Raw genomic sequence first — 22,735 nt, forward strand, 5'->3', positions numbered from 1 at the left:
TATGTAGAGCAGACATTGTGCCAATCTTGCTGAGGTGAGATTATTTTGTCTTGCTGGCAGAAAGTCTTCCTGTATTCCTAGAGGCTTATAATGCATTGGAGGTGCTTGGTCATGCATGAAGTTTGATCATGAATGGAATTACAGGTAGCAATGCTTGTAGTTAATGATGCTTGACACTTACTATTCCAGAACCCTGGTTTTAGTTGCTTATAATTTACTAAGATGTAAATCTTATATGTCTCCTTCACCTAAAATCCATACATCACCTTGTGTCTGAGAATGAGTTGAGAGGGAGGAACAGACTGTTTTCTTGACACAGAATGCAGTGAAAGTGGAAAAATAAAGCACTTGCATATGCTGGAGCAGGCACTCAAGATTTTAGGAGAAACAAATTGTTAGGCTGCAGTATTTTTTCTGCTATCCCACTTACATTAGGTAGCATGATAGATTTCTGACAATATGTTTTGTACCAGTTCAATGAATTTCCTAAATCCATTTCATCTGTCCAAATCAGATGAGGTAGATATATTCCAAATCCTTTTAGTCATAAGCAGGCAGAGTTACTGAGCATGTTCTAGCTGAACTGTGAGAAGTAAATGGGTCTAATCTCCTTGGCTCCATTGTAGTGTCAGGTACAAACACTGAGTACTCTTTGTGCTTTTTCTTAGCTTTATCACCCATCTACTGTTGATTTACTTCTTCAAATTCTGCTTCAGCAGTATATATCCATAACTGTTTTCCACTTTTTCATTCAATTTTTTTCTACTTTGCTTTTTTGCTTTATTGCTTTGCTGATGTTCACAAGAGATCATGATAAAATGGATTTTTTTGGACAGTGCAGGCTGTGTGGGGTTAAAAGTTATGAAATATTTCTTTTTGAGCCTCCTGAAAACCTCTGTGTACTGTGCATCTTTGATGTTACTTTTCAAGTAACATTTTTAGAACATGAAGACCATATTTCTTCTGAAATGGAAAGGCAATATACAGTAATTTCACGATTACAAGCCGCACTGACTATAAACCGCATCTCCGGGTGTTGGCAAATGTTTAGTTCTTTGTCCATACACAAGCCGCACCCAATTATAAGCTGCTCTGTCGTTCGCAGGGAGGACCTGTGTGCAACAAAGTTGCCAAATAGTAACAGAACCGCGGCATGGCGGGGTTTACTGGCTCGGCTCGGGCCGTGAGGGCTCGGGGCTGCCGACAGGGCCAGGTGGCCCAGCTTGGCACTGCTGCTTGGGGCTGGCTGCTGCTGGGCTCTCTTGCCCCGACCCGGCGCTGCGGTGGCAGCGGGGCACGGAACCCGCTGGCACCCGCGGCGGTGGTGGGAGGCGGGGATGGAGCCCCCCCGCTCCCGCAGCGGTGGCAGGCGGGGACGGGAACCCCCTGCCTCCCCGTGAGCCACGGGGCCAGCAGGAGGGAGCCCCCTGCCTCTCCCAGGCTGCGCTGCCTGAAGGAGGGAGCTCCCCTGCCTCCCACAGTAACCAATTCGTAACAATTGCGTAAAGCAGGGTTTTACTGCCAGGTGCTCGACTTGGCACTTCTGGGGTTGGAAATGTCAGAAAATTATTCACATATTGGCCACTCCTGAGCGTGAACCGCATTTCCGGGGTGGGAGCAAAATTTTAGTCAAAACGGTGCGGCTTGTAATTGTGAAATTACTGTACTTAAAATTTTCAAATCATGTACATGGGAAAATTTATATCGTGTTGTTTTTCTTAAAAGACAGTTTTTCTTTAGGAATTGCTCTAAAGAGATCTGATATTTTTGTTTTCATCTAAATGTAGCAAATGTAGAGAGAAGCCCATTCTTTCATTTGCAAAATCTTCTGGAAGTTTATTTGGATGTTGTATACTGAACGTCAGTGAAACTAGGTGAGTCTGAACAGTTTGGTTATTCTGAGCAACTTATGAATTAATTGTATGTGAAAAAAAGGATTAAAAAATTCTATTTGTAACTTAGAGTTCTAGGAGAAACTCTGGCATATAACCTAAAGTCTAGAGGATTAAATTTTTACATAAATTACATAGCCCAGAAAAAAAGAGCAGAGATTAAGCAATATATTCTTGGGTTTACATCTAAGGTAAAAAGCTGTGTATATACCAAATATCTAGTATTTATTAAATGAAGTTCTTGCATTCCATAAATTGTTTGATTATCTTCCCTTAGTATTTCTTTGTTCCTGTGGCTGTTCTCTGAGATGATGTTTAGAACCGAGCTAATTTCAGTCTTATAGTAGATCAATATTCCTATGTCATTAATCTGATTTTTCTCAATTCCCATAGTTGGATAGGGATTTAGAAATCAATTTGAGTCATTGCAGTAAAGCCATGATCATCTTTACCCCTTTTAAATTTTGTTTGATTTAGGGCAAGTTAAATCACAGTAGTAGTGCTTACAAACCTGTCTCAGACTATGCTACCTGAAAAAACCAGGGAAAAAACAATACTGACACCTCTGTCTGAAGGTTCAGAAATGCAAGAGTATTTTATCTTACTGTATTTAATATCGCAGGTAATAGAAGGAAATGAATAAAAAAATGAGAGAAGGGCTGAAAGAAATAAGGTAGAAACGAGAAGTAAAATATTTGAAGTGAGAAAACAGGACATAAAAGATGAAGTAAATAAGCAAGACAAGAGAAATGAAGCCTAAGGAATAGGGATATCTAGATTTATGTCTTCTACTGAATTCTGGCACAGAGGAAATAAATTTTTTGTGGAAACCAGTAGATGGTCTTTTATCATTATTTTGTGTTTCAATTGTGAGGCATTATGAAGAATGCTTACAGAAATCTTTCAGTGCCATCAGGTATTCCGTTTGTGACATGACATCTCTGTTGGTTAGTCTGATTTGAAAAGGTGGGGTATAACCCCACTGTATGCATTGCAATTGTAATTTGGATGATTAAAGCTGCTTTGGAAAAAATCTCACTGTTGTCTCCCCTTACCACTTGCTTGGCTCAGTGTGTTTGAACTACATTCCTTTTTCAAAAAACTAGTCTGTGAGTTCTGGTGCAGGTGTAGAGTGTTCTTCTGTCTGTATTGGGAACATGGAGTTCTGCATCAATCATGAAATTCCTGGAAAAAATTGAATGGTCCATGTGATAGTGATGTTTGCTTCTGGAGACCAGATGAAATCTAATCCAAAATAAACCTCTTGAACAGCTAGCATAGGAGTGTCAGCACCAGCTGCTTTGGTCTACTGATCCATTTCTGCGGTTTCAGATTACTTTCTAATGGGGACAGAGCCATAGATGTTCTCTTTGGTTATAGGTCAGTAGATGGGGGCAGTGAACCTCTAAGATATGTGTCTATGTTACAAGTCCAATCAGAAGTTTGGGTGCTGATTTTGAAAAATTTTGAAGTGCCAGGAATACTTTTTTCCAATTTTGGTAATACATGCTGTCAATGAAGCACATAAATACTATAAATGACAGTGGTTCAAACAACTAAATTTTAACTGCCTTTTGTAATTCTAATGGATTTGTTTGGGTTTTTTTCCATACTTATATTTTTAAATTGTTGAAGAGAGTTTTCTAATTTCTTTCATTTTTTAATTTTAGTATAGAATTCAAAAATACATATGCTTCCCACCCCAAATGTTTTGCTTGAGCTTCTTATCTGCTTGATAAAACCCCAAGGCCAGTGTTTTATGGCAGTCATTAGGTAAGAGCAAGACAAAAAATGAAAAAGAGATGGTCTTTGCAGGTTTTTGCAAACCCCTTTTCTTGCCTTAGCTGTCATGAATCATGACAGACTTTTTTTTTTTTTTTGCCTGGAATGAATTCCTGAGATGTTAAGGTGTTGAAAATCTAAGTAATATTTAGGTGCTGGTGTCAAATCATTTTATCTTGAAATAGCAATTGGAAGAGTGCTCTCCATCTGCCCTGTTTAATTTTAAGTTCTGAGTTTCCCAAGAATTTTGCATGCTTAACTGTAGTATAATATCCCACATATCTAAGCCAGTAATTAGGACTAAATTCAGCTATATTTCTTGTTTATTAGATATTTGCAGAATCTTGACCTTGGCTTTCAGCATTTTTTCCAGAAAATTTCCAACATTCAATTAAGATTTCTGTTGACAGGAATGTTTAGACCTACAGTCTTTTAATATAATCATTAAAATCCACCTGAAACTATTAAACTTGCAACAGCATAAGCTGCAGCAGCATTTTGAAACTGTTTGGAAAAAATCACTGACTTTGATGAAAACAACAAAGTTATTTGCAGTATTATTTAATTTGATCAAAATTGAGATATCAACCTCAATTTCAAATGAAGAAAAATGTTGACAGTCAAAATGTGAGTTGTAAGCCAGTAAGTTTTGAAGACTCCTCATTATTTTAAGTAATCTTGGCTTAAAAATATTTCACTGTTATGTTGAAGTACCTGTAGTTTTTTAATGTATTTAGTGTAAGTAAGATGTTTCAAGCTTTACCGTGTGCTTAAATACAATGTGGCTGTTTTCATTACCTTGTTGGCCTGAATGTAAAATTCATGTTAGTTTCAGGATTTCCTGTAAATATTGGTAACTTTTGGTATCCCATTCCACAATACTGGTGTTTCATAGACCACTATGGTCTTTGAAAGCATTCTCGCAATGTAGTGAGCAGAAGCGACTTAAATAAAACCTGATTGTAATTTTGGTTACTGATACATTAATTGTAAATTGAAATAGCTGTAATACTTATTTATAAATATTTTTAGTGTTACTTTAGAGCCCTATGAGGGATAGAACCACCCACTGTGAAGGGGCCTTCATCCGAGCAGTGAAAGTCTCTGATGGTGGGAGTGACTGCCAGAGTGGCTTCTGGATAGTCAGACAGGAAACTTGCCTTGACGTTGGGATCTCAAGAGTGCAGAGAAGACTTTGAGGGGCAGGAAATAAGCACTCAGAAGCATGTGTCTTGGTACATAGCAATAATGTGGTCTGATTGTTCTGTGAAAAATCTTGAGAATTGTAGAAGATAAACATTTAAAAACTGAGGAAGGGAGTTTAAAGTCATGCAAATGTAGCAAGTGTGGTCCTAAGTAGTTGATAGGATTTTTTTGTTGAGTATTATAGATAGTAAAAAGGACTAATAGTTCTCACAGAAATAACTTTGAGGACTCATTTGAAACATTTTAGGGTTTATATGGGGTGTCAGGATAGAATCTCAATTTCCAAAATACAAAAAGGAGCTGAATTTGTGACCTTTTCCCCACCCTTAATCTAATCTTGAAAATTCTTATCTTAAATATTGTAGCTGCAAAGTTTATAAGAACTTGGTGTAGAATTTCCTGATGCATGTTGTCTTTCAGTATCATGATTTTTAAATATTTTTGAAATAATGGGAGACACATGATAGAATTCTGCTATGAGCATTGAATTAGTCTGCAAGGTTGAAAGCCTTCATTATAAAAATTCCCGTGCATGAAGAGTAATATGCTCATCATAATTAATCAGCTTAATTTACAGTTAAATTGACTGGGGCCAGTATTTTGAAGATGATACTGATATATGAGAAGAAAGAATTTATTTGTCTTTTGCTATTTCACTGGTGACCCTCAGAAGGTGATTTCTGTAGGTTTTCTGGACTTAGCTTAGCACAAGCTCTGAAAGTTCAGAGGAGGGAGTGCATGCCTCTACTGCACAGGAGAATAAAGAAGAAGTGAAAAAATTTGGTATCTAAATAAATAGATAATGTTTTAGAAACACAGAATGTTAAAGAAATGTTAAATGTTACAGTGTTACTTTATACTACAATTTTTCTTTGAGCTTTGTTTACAGAACATTCAGAAATTGTTGTATTCAGTGCTCTAATGTTTGAAACAAGTAAAGATACTCTTCTTTTATTTTCATATAAGAATATATGCAGAGTGATCACAGTAAAATTGAATTAAATTTGGAGTTGATTTTATAGACTTTTTCCTGTTACCGTGTCGCTGTTTCTGTTTAGTTCATGCAGCACTATCTCTTTTGTTACAATGATGTATCATCTTTTCTACCTGAACGAGTCCAATACCGACTAAGGGCTGGCTGATTCTATTTCCTTTGAATACTTCCTTGTAGCAGGGTGGCAAAAGGATACTTAGCATCTATACCCCAAGTGGTTACTGAGTGTTTTGCCAAAAGTTTCTAGTGACAATAAAACTAAACTTGTTTTGTCTTAGTTTTAATCATTCTTGAGCCAAGAGTTATTTCTTTTATGTGTCAGTTGCAAAACTCTTCTGGTTTGTTGCCTTTTTGGGGCTTTCTGTTTTGGTTTGGTTGGTTGGATTTGTTTATTTGGTGGTTTTTTTTGCAGGGTGGGTAGTCCCCTTTCCCTGTTAAGGCACTTCTTGCCTTTGTAATATGGAGTACTTGTCCTTTGTCTCAAGTCTTGCAATCACTGGTATTCCAGTTAAACATAGATTCTTCTGTTGAAAGTTCTGACAAAAGAGTAACTCCAGTATTTACTTTAGTGAAATTCAAGTCTGGAATTCTGTAAGTATAGTGTTGAGTTTTTGTTTACAGTATAAGCTTGTTTTTTTAATAACAGGTAGTTGTATTGAGGGTTAAACTGAAGGACCTGGCAGACACTAGAATTCTAGAAAATTAAGTTCTTTATTTCTGTTAAAGCTTGTTAACTGTACTATTATATTAAGCATGCTAATGCAGAAGTGTATTTTGCCACATATTTTTTGGATGAAATCATAGACTTTGTTTGGAAGAGATCTTAAAGATCATCTAGTTCTAATCCCTCTCCCCCGTGAGTAGGGAATGCCATTCACTAGATCAGGTTGCTCAGGGTCACATCCAACCTGGCTTCAGACACTTCCAGGAAAACCTGTTCCAGTGCCTCAGCACCCTTTGAATAAAGAATTTCTTCCTAACGTCTAATCTAAATCTTTGCTGTTCTAATTTTAAACTGTTCCTCCTTGTTCTGTAATTATCTGCTTGTGTACAAAGCTGCTCTCCCTCTTTTTTAAAAGCCCCCTTCTAGTATGGGAAGGCTGCAGTGAAGTTTCTGTGGAGCCTTCTCTGCTTCAGGCTGAAGAACCTCAGCTCTCTCAGCCTGTCTTCAGTAGAAGAGGTGCTACAATCTTCTGATCATCTTTGTGGCTTCCTCTGGACCTGCTCTAACAGGTCTGCGTCTTTCTTGTGTTGAGGATCCAAGAGCTGGATACAGTCATCTCTTGTTGCTGACCTTCATCTGGACATAGAGTTATTGACCACAAACTCTTCTGGCTGTGTCCATCCATCCATCTAGTTTTCCCTCCAATAGTCCACCATTTAGACCTGTGTCTCTCCTTGGTAAAAAGGATGCTGTGGGGACCATGTCAAAAGCCTTACAGAAGTCTAGTTAGATGACATTGATTGTTCTTAATCTTGTCAGCTCTTGCTTCATCATTGAAGGCCACCAGATTGGTCAGGCATGATTTGCCTTTAGTAAAGCTGTGCTAGCTGTCTTTGATCTCCTCCTTGTGTTGTATGTGCCTTGAAATTGCTTCCATGATCTTCTCAGACACAGAGGTGAGGCTCATTGTTCTGTGGTTCCCTGTATCTTCATTTCTCCCCTTTTTAAAAAATACTACTGATGTTTCTGTTTTCCCAGTCAAGAGGGTTTTCATCTGACTGCCATGGCTTTTCAAATATTATAAAGAGTGTCATGGCAACATCATCTCATCAGGTCCCATAGACTTGTGGATGTTCAATTTAATCAAGTGGTCCTAAACTTGCTCTTCTCTTACAGTGGAAATACACTGAAATGACCATCCCCTAGTGCTTCCCATGTTTTGTTTTGTTCTTTTTTCAGCTACCTCATTAATTTTCCTTTCATTACCACTTTGTGGTCTCCAAAATGATGTGCAGGAGTTCTGGGGAAAGTGGTGGGTGGAGGTGAGGAGGAGGAGGAGCTACTTGTTTGGTAATTTTTGTCTTGGGCTGCATTTCAATGTTTTCGCTTAAAATTTTCCAGCTTCTCATTTTATGGAAATGTGAAGTCTCACTTTTTTCTTTTTGAAGATGCTTTCCAGTGAAGTACTGCCTACTCCATTTTTCAGGCAGGCAAACAGTCCACTCTTTACAAAAGCTTTACAGAATAATTTAGCTGTGCATGAGTCACCCATGCTGGGAAATTTAGACACCAGAAGCACTTCCACAGCTGCACAAATCATGGATTGTGCAATCAACTTGTGAAAAATAAAGTGGTGACTAGCACTAAATATTTTTGAAAGTGTTCTACTTACATGTATGCATGTACGTGATACAGATAATTATGTTTCATATGAAATACTAGCTTTCTGAAACACCTGTCATACGTTCTTTGGTGTTGCTCTTAGCAACTACTGTCATTTTTAAAAAATTATGTCCATTTGATATACCTGTATGGTTATAAGTGTTACAAATAGCTGCTGTTGGTGTAACTAATTTGTCAGATTTTCTTAGTTTCAGATTATTAATTTAGAGGAATATCTTTGTATAAGTATCTGTAGTAAGAATCATCCTAAAACCATCCAACTTGATGCTAATTAACATGGTGTTTTGGTAAATAGGTTGACTAAGCAGCACATCAGGTATATATATTTACATTTTGCATGAGATTCCCATTGACTCTTGAGTTCTGAGTTTGTTTTCATATCCAGAAGCTGATCCATGAGTCTGGATCACTGAATGAGAATGAATCGCATTCTGCCCAGAAGTTTAATTTGTCATGGATTGTCATGTGAGAGACAACAGCATATGGGAGACTAAAGATGTTTCACTTAAATATGATGCAGGCTTCTCAAGTACAGTAATTTCACGATTATAAGCCGCACTGACTATAAGCCGCACTTCTGGGTTTCAGCAACTTTTCATTCTTTGTCCATACATAAGCCGCACCTGATTATAAGCCGCATGTTACAATACAGAGTGTGATAAAAGGTATCTGTTCTGTCACCATCTGTTGAGGGTGGGGACAGTGATCCTTATCTCAATGGCAGATAATCTGCTAATGGGTCATCCATCGAAACCAGGCAGGGCATTGTTCTTTATCTTTTCACAACCCATCCTTCCTTCAGCCAGTCATTGTCTGCTAATGGCCCATTGAGTCCCACTGTGTGACTGATAAAGTTATTGCATCCCATTGAAAGTTGCTCCAGCCAGGGGGAAGAGCCCAACATTTCCTACCAAGATAAAAACAGAGGCTTTGGGACACTAAGGTAGCCCCTTTCTCCACTGGACTCCAGTGGAAAGCCGGATTTCTCCACATCATCACTGGACCTCCAGAGGGAAACTGCACCTTGTACAGGAGCACTGCTCCAACTGAATCACATCTGTCACTGCAGGAGGATGCAACCACCATTTAATGGGACTGCTGCCAACACCCTGCCTGACAGGGTGTCAGGTTGTACTCTGACTTTGTCAGGGTTTGGAGTTTGTTTCTTTGTAGTACTGTATTTCTATTTTAATTTCCCTAGAAAAGAACTGTTATTCCTAATTCCCATATCTTTGCCTGAAAGCTCCTTGATTTCAAAATTATAATAATTTGGATGGAGAGGGTTTACATTCTCCGTTTCAAAGAGAAGTTCCTGCCTTTCTCAGCAGACACCTGTCCTCCAAACTAAAACAGCAACTTTTTGTTCTTTGTCCATATATAAGCCGCACCTGATTATAAGCCGCACTTTGGGTTCGGACCAAAATTTTAGTCAAAATGGTGCGGCTTATAATCGTGAAATTACTGTAGTAACTATAGTGCTCATTTCTTTGAGCACAAATATTAAGCTTGTTTTTTTCCCTAATTTTGCTCTCTGATTGTGAATTAACAAATGGTGTAGGCCAGCATGAAATGCCACTGTTGCTGAAAGATGTCTAACCTGGTGATTTGCTGCCTCCCCTTTCCCTGTGCCAACACAGCTTTTGGGCAGTCATATGGTGAAACAAATGTAGTTGATTTAGCTGAATGAAACAACATTTGAGTTAGTTTGGGACTTGACCAGTTTTCAGCTATGTTGACTGATCACATATTAATGCTAGCTGAAAAGAGGGAATTTCATGTAGCCATGGAAATGAGTGGTCAGAGTAATGATCAAAGGCTAACATTACCCAAACTTTTGGCTTATCAAGGAGATCGGTAAAAGTGCTTGCAAATACAAGTAGCTATTAGGTTGCCACATGCCTGGTCTCTGTAGCCATGTAGTTACCTGTGTGGTCTGTGTATTGCTCTTGCTGTCTTTCATGTGGTAATTCTTCATCTGTGGACAGATTCAGAGGAAGTACTTAGTCTTCCTTCCCCCACAGTCTAGGTAAATACGCTGACCACGAGTTAGGAATAAGCCTTTGTCTCCTATTTAGAGAAAACCAACCAACCAAAGAAGAAAGGGCGAAACAAAACAAGGAAAAAGCCCACAACAAAACAAAACCACCACAAAAATGCCTTGAATTCACTTTGTTTAGTTGTCTGGCACAGTGTGCCAGTTCCCCTCTGACCCATCCATCACTTTTTCATGTGGGCATAAGTGAAAAGCAGAAAGATGTTTCTGGATGTGCTAGGTAATTGTAGCTTAAAGGAGTAAGTTGATGATATAAGATAATTTAATGTCCCTTTAAATTGATTTAAGACTCATAAACTATATCATTTGTGGACTGTAAAGGGTGAGGATGAAGAAGGGCAGCAAGTAAGATTACAGCCATGCACTTCAGGAGAGCTAACTTTTGCCTATCAGGGATCTTCTTAAAGGAATCTAATGGGAACAGGAATCCAAGGGAGCTGGTTGATATTTAAGCAAGTTGGACAAATGGGGGCAGGAGACCTGCATGAATGAATGAATGAATGAATGAAAAATGACCTGGTGTCATTTTTCAAGTGTAATCAGGAAACACACAGGAGATGGAAACAGGGACAAATTGCTTGGAATCACTGTAGAGTGCTTGTCAAAGCAGAAACAAGACAGGAAAGGCCAAGACCCACCTGGAATTAAATCTGATTGAGGATGTTATGGATAGCAAGAAGGGCTTCTTGAAATGCATAAATAACAAAAGAAAAGTGTAATATAATGAGACCCTCTTACTAAATGAAAGGGGACCCTGGTGACAGAGGATGCAGAGAAGGTGAATGGAATGCCTTCTTTGTATTGGTCTTCACTGACAAGACCAGCTGTCTGGAATATCTGGCTCAGGAGACCAAGGTAAAGGAATGTTGGAAGGAAAACTTTCCTTCAAGGAGGTCAAGGAGGATTGGGTTAGAGAACATCCAGATAAACTGAACAGTCACAAGTCCATAAGCCCTGATGGATTGCATCAACAAGTGCTGAGAGACTGGTGGACACAATTATGAGGCTGTTCATGAGATGTCAGGGCAATCAGGAGAAGTACCTGTGGACTGGAAAAAAGCAAATGTCATCCTCATAATCAGAAATGGCAAAAAGGAGAGCCCAGAGAACTACTGGCCAGTCAACCTGATCTCAATCCCTGGAAAGGTGATGGAATGTCTCGTTCTGGAGACTGTCTCTATCCATGTGGGTGACAAGAAGGTGATCAGGAGCATGTATTCACGAAGGACAAATCATCCTTGGCCAACTTGATTGCCTTTTATGATGAAGCAGTTACCTGGAGAGATGAGGGGAGAGCAGTGGATATTGTTTAACCTCAACTTAAGCAAGGCTTTCAACACTGTCTCTCACAACATCCTGGTATGTAAAGTCAGGAAGCATGGTCTGGATGAGTGGACAGTGATGTGGATTGAGAACTGGCTGACCCCAGAGAGTCACTATCAGTGACACGGGTCTGGTTGGAGGCCTGACACTAGTGGTGTCCCCTGCTATTCAATACTGGGAATTGTTTAACTTATTCATCGATGACTTGGATGAAGAGGCAGAGACATCCTCAGCAAGTTCACTGATGACACAAAGCTGGAGGAGCAGCCAATACCCCAGAGTGCTGTGCTGCCCTTCAGAAGGGCTCAGCAGGCTGCGGAGATGGGCAGAAAGGAAATTCAATGAAGGCAAGAGCAAGGTCCTGCACCTGGGAAGGAGTAACCCCATGCACGAGCACTGGAGACTGACCTGCTGGAAAGCAGCTGTACAGGGAAAGACCTTGGGGTTCTGGTGGACACCAAACTGTCCATGAGCCAGCCATGTGCCCATGTGGATGAGAAGACCAGTGGTGTCCTAGGGCACATTGGGAAGGGCATTGCTGGGAGGCTGAGGGAGGTGATCCTGCCCCTCTGCTCAGCCCTGGTGGGGCACATCAGGAGTGCTGTGTCCAGTTCTGGGCTCCTCAGGACAAGAGAGACATGGAGCTCCTGGAGCAGGTCCAGTGGAGGGCAACAAAGATGATTTAGGGACTGGAGCAGCTCTGTTGTGAGGAAGGGCTGAGGGAGCTGGGCCTGGAGAAGAGAGAGCTGAGAGGGAATCTTAAGAATGTATGTAAATACCTGCAGGGAGAGTGCTGAGAGGATGAATCTCAGCTCTTCTCTTGCCTAGCAGTGGCACGAGTGGCAATGGGCAGAAACAGATGCACAGGAAGTTGCACCTGAAAAGGAAGAACTTCTTTGCAGGTTGTAACGTTGACTGGTGCCAGGCCCGAGACAGAGACCTGGCACTCTAAGATCCATGTGACAAAAAGCCCTTTATTGTTCTCAACTTCACCTTAAATACCCATCCTAATGTTCCTTGGCAAGCACTTACGATTGTTTGAAAGTTCAGGCTGCTCAGCTCTGTGACCAGTAGCTCCTGCAACTTGGGCTGGAACTCACTGAGTCAGATCCCTGTCTGGTTCCAAATCTGTCCTATCACTGTTCCCTGGAGGCCTGTCTTTCAGACCAGGCTGCTTCTCTCATGTCTTGCCCAGCAACAAACCAGCTTGTTCTGTGACACAGGTGAATGAGCACAGGAACAGGTTTCCAGAGAGTTTCCCTCACTGGAGATACTCAGGAACTGCCTGGACACAACCCTGCGCCCTGTGCTGTAGGATGATCCTGCTTGAGCAGGGAGGTTGGATGGGGTGACCCACTCCGGTCGCTCCTAGCCTAACCCATTCTGTGATTCTGTAATAAAGGCATTGGGTGCAGAAGTAATTTGCGTAACTTCTTGCAGACCCTCTTGGCCAACTGTTGACTTCCTTGATTTCCGAAAGTTTGAGAATGGCATAATGAGAACAGAGCAGGAAATTTTGACTGAAGTTCTCTCTTGATTAGTCAATTTTTTATCTAAAAACTGTAAGTGTTAATTTGAATGTGAAAGCTAATAAATCTTCATTGGGTGTTTTTTTTTCTGGTCTAGGATAGAATTTTAGAATTTGTGTGAATTTCATCATATCTTCTTAGCATCCTTTCCCTCCTTTTAAGACATATCTGCGTGCTAAAAGTCTGGCAGTTGACGTACTCATGTAATGTGTAGGTTTGTAGGTTATTTCAGGAAGAGTAATTGAGGTGGATAGCTGAACGTTGTTGCAGTAATAATAACAACGATGAAGTCTCATTTTCTAAACTTAAACCTGCCTGTTTATATCAACACCAAACAGAAATTTTGCATGGAATGGAAGAAGAATGTCCTTGGTGTTATCTTGCTTTGAATGTGTAATAATTATGTCTGTTGAAATTGATAATTAATTTTCTCCAGGACGGTTTGCAAAAAGTAGTTGACTTTCTGTATTTAGTAATTCCTCCCTTTTATTATTGGGATAGAGGAAAACCAATGTTTGACTCTTTGATCTGTCTGATTTCTTGGTGAATGATCATGTTTATTTTCCAATATAGGAGTTAAATGTTTAATAAATTTTTCTTCTTTGGTTTGATTTCTTAGGATTCTTTCTAGTATTTTTGCTTTGATGAAGATGTGACAAACCATTTTAGACAAATTGATTGTTAAACTAACACTTGTGTCTGATACAAAACATCTAAAAATTCATAATGCTCAGTTTCATAAATGTACAGATTTTTAATTGGATTGATTATTTCAAAGTGTTTTTAACTCCAGGATAGATATCTGTTCACTGTATTTTAAAGTTTTTTTTCTTCAAATTTCTGTTAATATTGAGAAATCATTTAGTGAGGATTTTTTTTTTATTGTCTGGTAACTTTATTCTGTAGAAAAAAAATTATTTGTGTGTAGTGAATAATTTCATGGGATAGTTATAATATTCTTTGGAATTTAAACTAGAATGTACATGTGGAATTTTTTCACCTTTTGAACTTCTGACAAAAAGTGTCAATTATCTACCTGCTCAGTTCCATCTAAGAGGCTGGAAGAAGGAAGCTTGGTTTTATTTGTTCATTGTAAAATGTACCAAATGTACGTGGGTCCTGTTAGAGAATAGCAGACTGCAGATTTTATACCATCTATAGCACTTTTTTCCTCAGCACAATAAACTTTAATTTAGGATTTGTTCTTCAGCTGGCTAGCTGACTGCCGGTTACATCTGCCAGAATTCCATTAAAGGAATTTACACAGGGATGTGAAAGTTTTCAGATTTGGATTGTAACACTAACAGGTTAGTAATTAGCTTCTCTTGACCTGAACTCCTATTGTGAAGTACTGGTTTTGGTTTAAGCACTATTTAAAGAAACACTAGGTGTACTTTCAAGCCAGACTTGATTATGAAATATATATTGTATTTGAGATGTGCAAACACAACGCAATGTACCCTGTTACAGAACTAGGAGTGGGAGATGTGGCTAAGAGAGATGTAGCTAACAGTACAGAGGATACTGTTTCTTAGCTGTGCCAATTTTCAGAGGTAGATGGAGTCACACTTTTAAAATACAATCTTTATTATTTTGTTCTTATTAAAACTGTGTGATATGTGTGTTCTTTTAAACACATAATTTCACAATCTGCTTCAGTGTGTGGCCAGACATAAAGGGGTGTGCACCTCCAGTGAAAGCCAAGGAGGGGTGGAGCCTTAAATAAATGGGAACAAGTGGGATCATAACATGTAGCCTCTGTCTTTTTTGTACACACTAGTTGCACATGAGCTGCAAACATTATTTCTGCCACTTACTCTTGCAGCTTTATTACTGGAGGAAGGGAATCTCTCATAAGGAACTGTATATACAAATGACTCAGAAAATATTTTAAATGAGACCACAGAATAATAGCAGCTGGTTAGCTATTTCAAATTTATCTTATAAACTTGGGTTTGTACTATTTTTCTGATTTGGGGAGCTTGTTCACTGATGGCTCCAAAATTTGTATTGTATCACTTTCTTTTAGTATCTTTGTTAGTAATTTGATGCAGGCTTGTAAACAACACCTCAAGTGTTTATAAGTGTAGTTAGTTGGAATCTTGGAAGGCGAAGATAATACAGGCAGCCTGGAAAGGGATGGAGGGGAAAGATCCTGGTAAGTGCTTCAGGACCTCACAGCCAAGGACCAATTATTAGACACCTGGCAACCTGCTGAGTGCTTTCCTGGTCACCCTCAGGGAGCTGGAGGGAAGCCAGGCTCAGGCAAAGAGCCCAGATTGCTAGTGAATTCCTGGTGAGGTGGCAGGTCTGAGGATGTTTTGAGAAGTCAGTTTGGTGAGTCAGAGACCAGGTCATTGGGGTACATGGACAAGTGTGGGCTACCTTTGAACGTATCATAAAATAGTTCAGGTTGGAAAGCACTGTAAAGAGCATCTGGTTTCAATGTTTCCTTTTTTCCAGTCAGCTGGAACTTAGCTTGATTGCCATGACTTTTCAAATATTATGGAGAATGGCTGTGCAAATACATCAACCAATTTCCTCTCGGCTCCAGGATGCATCTTATCAGGTGTCATGGACTTAAATGCAATCCGGTTCTTCAGCTGATCATGAATCTGATCTTCCCCTAGGGGAAGGAACCTTTTTCTCTAGTTTCTGTCTTGCGGTCCACCCATCAAGAAGTGTGGGAAGAGATGTTGCAAGCTAAGACGAAGCAAAAAAGTTATTGAGTTACCTTAGCCTTCTTCCCATCTGTTGTTACCAGTTTACCAACCTTGTTTAGAGGGTGTCACTCTCTTCTTTGATCTTCCTTTTCTGATTAATATACTTATGAAAGTTTATCTTGTTATTCTTTGCATCCTTTGTCAAGTTCAGCTCCAGCTTTGCCATGACCTTCCTCATTCCATTCCTTCACAACTGGACTGCATCACAACTGGACTGCATCCCTCTACTCTTCCTGGGATACCTGTCCTGGAACAGAGTAGAGGGATGCATTTATGTCTTGCCCTTTAATTTGACCAGCAGTCCCTTCTCATCCTTTCTAGACTCTTGCTCCCGCTTTCTTGTACTTGGAGATCATTAACTCTTGTTCCCTATGGAGGACATCCTTACAGATCTGCCAGCTCTATTGCTCTCCCTTGTGCCTGAGGCAGTTTCCCTGGGATTCATATTGGCTAGCTCCTGAGGCCTAACTTCACATCCCTCAAAACTGCAAGCTCCAGCAATAATCACTGTAGCCCAGGTAAAGGTCTGAGGCTTATTTGCTTGCATCTTCACTGCGGTCTGGACAAGGACTAGGGAACTGCACTGTATCAGGGAGGGAGCTTACAGAGCCATCTCTGTGTTGAGTAAGGGGAAGGAGATACAGACTGCAGAGAAGGGTAGAAGAGTGGCCACAGAACAACTGGTCTAGCAGAGATCAGCCCAAATGATTTGGAGCAAAGGAGTGATGGGCAAGGGTGTTTTTCTGTGAGCTGAAGAGATGGAAATTACAAATGTCAGTCAAAACTGTCATCAGTCCCAAGTCCTAGAGAAATCTTTCTCCTGATGGTGGGACAGTCTAATACATGAAGCATGCAGGAGAGAATTGCTTTTTCTTGTAATCCTCGTAATTCATGTTTTTATGAAGATATTATTTGCAGTCACTTTTGAGCAAATTTGTTTGAGCAGCTTGTTGAGGCCCATTACCTTGTCAGGGAATAGACCAGGGCACATCTGTGTGACAAACTATTTCTGAGAACTTAACCTCTCTTTGCCTCTGTTATCATGTTTTCTGCTACTCAGGGTGATGTAGCCTCTTCTAGCTGCTGTGGACTTTGTATGATGGTATGCAAGTAGTATTCACTCTTTCAAATGTCATTATAACTCAGCTGAATCGGTGATATCACTAACTACTACCATAACAGGCCTTCTGACAGGCATTTAACCTCTCCTGTAGACTGCTTGGACTTACCCTCTTCCCAGAAGTCCTTCAGTAGCAGACATGAGACTACCGTTCAGGTAATGGCAACTCACACCACCAGTCTTCTGTTCTACTGCACTTTCTCCATTATATATCCCTGAGTACTCCCTGAAAAGGTGATGACCTAAGGAAGCTGCTCATCCACAGCAGACTACTCAGGGCCACTCACAAATTTTCCTATTAAAAACCATCTGGGATACGTCCATGCTAGAAGCAACCCTTTCATCAGTTGTCCTGTGCAGCACTGGAAGATGAACACCTGCTGCTATTGCCTGTTTTACCTCAGGAAATGACATTTCTAGGATGTGTCATCGCTTCTGCACAAGCACAGACCAAAACTGATTTGTTGATGTGGTAGAGAAGAGCTTGCAATATGTGACTATTCCCAGCTGCTGGAATAACCGGTTCAGCTGCAAAGTTTGAGCAATGTTCCTTGAAGTTCCTTTTAGCCCTATCTTTTGATTATTTTTTTTTTCTGATTGCCTTTTTTTTTTTTTTTTGGTAAAAAAGAAGACATGTCAGTTTTAAAAACATAGTATTTTCACAGACAGCCTTTGATTAGCAAGAAAAGATTAAAGATTAAGTCATTACCCTAACTTGCTTTCTACTGGTGTATGTACCATTGGAAGCAAAGGAGCAATCACCTTGAAACCTTCTTGCTTGTTCTATTAGACCAAACTATATGTGACTAGAGGGCAGAGCAGGTGGTTATGGTTTATCTCTCTAAAAATCTCTTGCTCTAAAAAATGCTATGGGTCCTGGAGGGAAACTAAACCAGAGCAAATTCTTTCTGTTCTCCTTCCCTCTACCCCACTTCTCAAAAAGAGAAATGTAAAGAGAAAAATGTCTGGGCTGGAGGTAATCCAATGAAGCAAAAAGCAAAGTGGAAAAGATGAATGATAGTGATGGGCTGTTCTGGGCAGGAGAAAATGACTGGATCTCTGCTTGCCCTAATTATGGTATAATGTCCTAGTAGAGTAAAACCTCAGAAATTAATAATCCAAATGATCAGAAGGTCATGGAAAGAAGTATCAGGAAGGTTTGTAATTATCTTCAGAATCTCTGTAGTGAACAGGGCTTCTGATGCTGTGCTTACACTGGGAGTCAGGTTCTGCTCAGCTGTTTGCTCAGTGTGATGTTTCTGCTCTTGCTCAGTCTTACCCTGGTGGGTGACTAGTGTTAGAGCTCTGCAGGGCACTGGGTGCTGTGACTTTGAGTCTTTAAACAAGATCTTCTCTACAGCTAATCCTCAGTGATTTTAATAACTAGTTTGCTCCCCCTGACAAAATTGGTTTATAGTACAGAAATCAGGTTGTATTAAAGAAGTTAATATATTTCTGTTTGAAGAAACTGTAGGATTGGAAAACTGTATTGCTTCACATATTCTTCCTGTGATACTCCTGGTGTGAAATTTTTTGTCTTAATAATACAAGCCACCTCACATTATTTCTGAGGGCTGTAATCTGCGAATACTTATTCTTCTTCAAAAATAATTGTCAGTGTTACCATTATGGTGAAGTGCTGGAGACGTAGGGATTTCAGTTACTGGCTCTATACAAAATGAAATACAGGCAATACATTCACCATTGTCCCACTCATTTTTCAGTCCAGTCCTGACAGAACATCTGTCATTAGCAAGACTGTACTGTAATTTTGTAGTTTTTTCAATCTTTGAGTATGTTTCCAGTATTTTATATTACCAGTGTGCATTTCAGTATTGATAATAAAATTGGACTGTAGTACTGAAATTCTTTCAGTCTAAAAAATGGAATTTTTTACCAGATGGTGTGGGCTTTATTACCTTAGGTTGGATTATGGCTTTTTACCCTGTAACTTATTCAGAACCTTTTTTATGTGGCCAAGCAATGACTTGAGACCCAATAACTTATTTCCTCTCCATGAGTGGCAAGTCAACATAGTGCAAAATTCACAGTATTGCTAGTTTTTTGCAATTTTTCTGCAGATTGAGCAATTTTGTGTAGTAATGCTTTGCATATCCTTGGCAGCAGGCTAAGATTTTTGATTAAGGATCTCAGCTTCCTTTAAGTTAGTAAGTTTCTAGCTGCCTTGGTTACAGAAAACTTAGAAAACATGTCTGAATGTGTTCAAAACACATAGGATCAAGTGACAGACACACAATTTATTTTTTTTTAAATCAATGAGTTGTGGAGACAGAATGCTGACCTTTGAACACTTGTGGCTGCCAGTGCTGGCATGTAGGCGTTTTAACCTTTCTGCTGGCTTTCACACACATGCCATTTCTACTGAGTTAGAGATCTATGTGGTTTTGGCAACAAAAGCTTTTCCACTGTGATTAGCTTCTCTTTTGGTCTGACTTAAGCTCGCTTGTTTCATTTATGATACAAGCATATTCCTTTCTTGCTCTTCTTAAAATCCCTTTTTGAAATGTGTGTAAGAGCTCCCTTTTTTGACAAAGATGGTTCTTTGATTAAGATCTGTGATGTTTATCTTAAGTGTGTAACTGTTTTAAAAGAAATGTACCTCTACATGCTGCAGACAGGAGGTCTAACATTTTTGTGATTAGAACTCTGTTAGGCACTGGGTGAGAACTGGCAGAGTTGTTGCACTACAAGCAGTTTAAAAACACTGGTTTCATGTTGCAGACTTCCATGGGACTCTTTGTCACTATTAATGTTTGCACTTGTCAAATGGAACAAAACAGAATAGGAGAGGAGGCTGTAAGCACCTAAAAAAGTAGGTCAATGGGCCAGCAGGTTATTTGGCCAGACAAGAACGAGTGGCTTCATTGAATCATGCTGCAATTATTTCTCTCCTGTTGGCAGATTGTTCTGCTATGCTTTAACTTCCTATGTTAATATTTGCATCTGTATTTTAACCCCTTGAGAACCTCTGTTAGGTGCAGGAGAAGGCACTTAACTTTTCAAATCAAGGAAGTGATAATTCTGGTGCTTTCTGTAAAAATCATCAATTAATTTCTGAGTAGCATAACTTTAGTTTGTAGATCCCAGCTTCATTTTTAGAATTTAATATACTTTTAAATAAAATTTTTCAGAAATGGAAGAAGTACATGTTACAGTGAATTTGTTTTATTTTAAACCAGTAAGCAAGACAGATGGAAACAGGGATGAGAGGAAAAAACCTGATTTCGTGTAGCTTAAAAATGTGGAAAGCAGCATAGTTCAGGGGAAGTAACTAAATAAAATGTAATGGTCTGAAGAGATTGGAAGTAGGTGATCATTTAGGTGAACTCAGTGCTGAGTTTTTGTTTGGAAGAAGTGCATTTGTGAAGCAAGTTTATGGTACATTCTAGGAATTGATTTTGAAGTGGGTTTTGAAACAAAATGCTAATAGCTGTGTTTGAGGGAGAGGCAAAAGTGCAATGGGCCAACTTTGCTAGTTGTCAGCAGCAACAACATTCTACATGTACTGGAGTCCTGAGAATAGCAATTCTGGAGACTTGGAGAGGAGAAGATGCAACAGAGAAAGCAAGAAGAGACCGTAATAAGAACTTCAGTGAAATGATGTTTAAATAATGGCGTATAAAAACCACTTTAGGTAGTAAGTGGACGTGAAGATGTAGATGGTATGTGTGATACCAAATTCAAAAGTGGAAAGAACATCAAGACTCAAGATAGATGTAAAGTGATGGCTTAAAGCCAAAATAACACTGTGTCAGAATTTCCTGCTTATCAAGAAGAGCTTTAAAGCAATGTCAATTCAGACGTAGTGAAATACTTGAGATATTTTTCATAAGTAGAATATTGCATTTAGAGATTGCTCTCATTGAAACAATTGCTTGTCTTTATTAAAAAAAGAAGTAGATAATTTTTAAATTTGCTGATTTTAAAGCTCTCCATTGTTATTTTTTGACAGTTCAGAATTTGTGTTCTTTGGAAGAGGATACATCTAATTCCACATTGATCTTCACAGGAAGCAGGTTTCGTCCCTAAACATCATACTTTAACAAGTCCCAAAGTGTAAAAGGTAAAACTGTGTTCCTATAATTAATAAGGTTCCCATGGCTTTCAGTTATCAAAATTGACAGACTGAGTAGCAGTGTTAAGTAGTGTCTTTTGTTCTCCAGAACATGACTGAATTTGAATCTTGGAAATAGACATAGTCCTTTATTAACCTAGTGTTTACTTTCAGCTTGACTGGTTTTGGTGGCATTATCTCTGCAGTCTTATCCTTAGCCTTTATAATCACTGAGAGTGTTCAGTGTCTTGCAAATTTGGATGCAAAGACAGAAGTATGAGACCTTGATAGATGAAAAACCAGTGTGCTACAGGTGCATTTCCTGTACTTTTCAGTACTTTAAACTATTTGTCTTGGATACCAGATCTAGGTTGCTGTTTCTGACATAGGATCTGTAAATTGTAGTGAATGATTTTGTTGAATTCTGGGAATTGAGTGCTCTGTTAAAGTGAAAAATACTGACTTTTAAATATTCTAATTCTGCATAATGAGTATGTCAGTTATGTCACAGATAAAAGTTTTCTGTATTTAGCTGTACAGGTGTTTTTCTTTTGCAGATTAGGGAAAGCGTATAATTTATCTTACAGAATTTCATATTGCTCTCAGTCCCTATAGTTTTAGGTACCATTTTTATATAGAAATTAACATAGGGCTAGAAGTGTAATTAATGCATGGCTACATTAGTGCTTACCGTGTAAGCTAAATGAAAACAAGTTTATAGCTCTAGTCTTGGTTGTAACTTAGTTCCATGCCAGTCATGATAGTTAGCTTTTACTGCTGAGCAACCTGTCTCTTATTGCCCACGTTTGACAAAAATTCAAACAGACACTTCTTCATAATTTACTTTTCTCATACCATTTATGGATGGTTTTCAAATGGCACAACTCTGTTACTTGGTCTACTAATTTGGGGAATTTAATCTGCCAGTATGTCCAGTGCAGTTGTTATTTTGAAGAATTGGAGGGAAGAAGTGGTTTGCTGCCAGTGTGTCTTCATAGCATTAGATTTTGGAGGATGAAGGCAAGACAAGGATGGTCTGTACTAATTGAAGAAGTGGAGTGTTTCGACAGAAACACCAGCATACTTTGTGATGTGCCTTGAAAGAGATTCTGCTGCAGTACAGTTCTCCCATTTTACTTTCCTGTTGCACTCAAGTTATGAAAATTTGTGGTGAAAATGCTATTCTTGTGAAGGAAACCCACACAGTATGTGACTGTTATAGATGCAGAGACAGTTTGGTTGAATCACAAGCTTTCTTCCTCAGTTCCCTCATCAGGCATTTGCTGCCATATTTCTTCTGGTATTGACATTGCAAGTTCCACTGGTTTTAATACTCTCAGAAACAAACAAATGTTTCTCAGAAAATATTGAGTCACTAAATGGACTAAGATAATCTTCTTTGAAATAAATAGCTTTTTTACTATTAAGTTTGTAGCGTACTAAAATTCTTGAAGATCAGCAAGTTCAACTCGTTTAAAACTTGCTGCATGTAGTTGTTCTCTAATTGCTGCCAGTGTTAGAATCTTGCTGCTCCATGACATGCTCCATGCTGACCTCTCATAACTGACTTCTCCGTATGAAAGAAACCGGTTTAATTTTGTGTTTGAATTTAACCTTTTCATAACCTGTGTTATATTCTTTTTCTCACTATTAATATTTCATTCGCATTCTTAGCTCAAACTCAAATGCAC

At 39.1% G+C, this 22,735-nt stretch overlaps 1 protein-coding gene across 5 annotated transcripts in view; it reads left to right on the plus strand.

Annotated features, from left to right (window-relative positions):
• Positions 1 to 22,735, plus strand: part of CLOCK (clock circadian regulator) — a 69,805-nt gene that overhangs the window by 10,806 nt on the left and 36,264 nt on the right. For 4 of the 5 annotated variants that reach the window (XM_033060004.2, XM_033060003.2, XM_033060000.2 and 1 more), the window contains exons 3-4: positions 1,788 to 1,874; positions 20,943 to 21,053. The gene's annotated coding sequence lies outside the window, so the exon portion shown is untranslated. The remainder of the gene's footprint in view (positions 1 to 1,787; positions 1,875 to 20,942; positions 21,054 to 22,735) is intronic. The other variant, XM_033060002.2, reaches the window with a different exon arrangement.

Source organism: Catharus ustulatus, chromosome 5 (assembly GCF_009819885.2).
Source record: "Catharus ustulatus isolate bCatUst1 chromosome 5, bCatUst1.pri.v2, whole genome shotgun sequence".
Lineage (NCBI taxonomy): Eukaryota > Metazoa > Chordata > Aves > Passeriformes > Turdidae > Catharus > Catharus ustulatus.